Consider the following 2,206-nt stretch of genomic DNA (forward strand, 5'->3'; position numbering starts at 1 on the left):
TTACAATTAAGAAAAAAAGAGAGATTTTTTTTGTATAACTTGAAAGTGGATTTTTTTTTCCCGAACTCAAATTTAATGTCTAATTCATCTTTTTTAGCTGGTTAAACTGGCTGAATTTCTTATCTATTGTATTAATAACTTTGATTAATAAAGTTCAACTATTTCATACAAGAAAAACGGAGCTTGAATATAATAACTATATAATCTATGACACTACTACTAAGGATATCACATATTCACATGGAGTGATCGAGCAGCAGTCACACACCACACAACACTAATTATGTTGTTCAATAATTATTGATATTCTTTATATGCTTCAATCAAGACGATAAGATCGAATCTGGTCCGTTCAAAAGAGCATATTATATATTTAAACCCAGCACCAAGTATATACTAGCTGCATAAAAAAACCAGTAATCTACTACATAGTACATACTACTCCAAATTTATTAATAATTAAGTCAATATTGTTTATACGTTTCAAGTGAAGTTGTTGCATATCCGGCAATGGAGGAACATGAATCAGTGCAAGGTTTTAATAAAACGTTAGCAGATAGACAATGTCACATACTACACTGTCAAATATTTATATAAACCGCCGGTAGGTTTATTAATCTAATTATATTTGTTAATTCCAATATCTCATCAGCGGATCAGATCGTAGTGTGGTTTGATTCGAGTCATTCGATTCAATGTTATATTAATAGTGCGATTCGGTTTGGTTCGACTTTTATTAAGATCATCTGAACCAAATCAAATTAATTAAATTTGGTTTGGTTCAATTCGATTTGTTCGATTTTTAAATTGTTTTGAAAATCTATTCTATTCTAATCATCAAATTATATATAGGGTACTAAAATAATTAACAATTTCGCAAAACAATGATCAACTTGACTCATAAATCACTAACAAATTAGTAGAAGCACAACAAATCAAAATCATTAACAATTTTGTTACAAAAACAGCAGAAACAGATAGAATAATAATCAACCTGAATTGAATCAAGAAAATCAAGAAATACAATCAAACTAATTTCAAAAATTTTGCAAGAACAGTGCACCAATTCCAAACTGAATCAAGAAATAGAATCAAACTAAATAAAAAATACAACCAAACTAATTTCAAAAATATTCATGTGGTGTACCAATTCCACAAATTCTTCATCTTTCACCTTCCCCTTTCCTGCATTAACATTAAATAAACAAAAAGTTCAGAATCAACCCTAAACAAGAATTTTCCTAAATCAAAACAGAACAAAAATTTTAAAATTAAAAATAAAATCAGAATCAACTCAACTCTAAAATCAAGAACAAGCCAACCAAGTGTTCATTACAAATTAAAATCAATAAGAAGACTAAACCAGAATTAATAAAAATAGAATCAGAACAAAAAAAATAACCTGAGACTTAGGCTCCATTGCAGAGGACGACGGAGGTGCAGGATGGTGAGACGGCGGGGCGATGAACCAAAGACCAGAGAGACTAGACAGATCAATGACGAACAAGAGAAGGACGACGAATGGCAGCGGCTTCGATTGCGTCTGGTGCGTGCTGTTGCGGTTCGTCGAAAACGACAGCGGCTGTTGGTTCGTGGAGGAGACGGCTGCTGGAGAGGTGGTGTGTGGAGCTGTCGAGACTGAGGGAGAAAGAAAAGCGCTACGAGCCTACGGGGAAGAGAGAGAAAGAGAAAAGGGTTGCGCCGTTGCGATGGTGCTGTCCGGCGGCGTCGATGGCAGAGAAAAAGAAGGAGGAGGTTCCACTGCGATTCGCTAGAGAGACTGAAAGAGGGCTCGAGGGAGTTAGGGTTTCTGCTAGGGGTGGCTACGGTTTGTTTAGGAGGAATTTGTGGAGGGAGGCTGCTTTTATAGTAGGGTTTTTAATAACACCGGTTCGGTTTTTTCTACCAGAATCAAAAAACAAATCGAACCGTAAAAAAATTGCAAAATCTCACTTTTTCGGTTTTTTTGTTTTCGGTTTGTTCAATTATCGGTTTTTTTGTTCGATTTATCGGTTTTGTTTGGATTGGATTGATTTTGAACACCCCTATTAACTACATACATCAACCACTTTTCATATTCCTGATTTTTTTCTTAAAAAAAAAAATATTTATTTTGTAATCTTTTTCTGAAGTTACATTGTTCCCGCCTAGACAAAAATTGGAAAGAAATGTAAGATAATATAGAAATAAATAACTTTTTTTTAGA

The sequence above is a fragment of the Arachis ipaensis genome, chromosome B07 (genome assembly GCF_000816755.2).
Source record: "Arachis ipaensis cultivar K30076 chromosome B07, Araip1.1, whole genome shotgun sequence".
Lineage (NCBI taxonomy): Eukaryota > Viridiplantae > Streptophyta > Magnoliopsida > Fabales > Fabaceae > Arachis > Arachis ipaensis.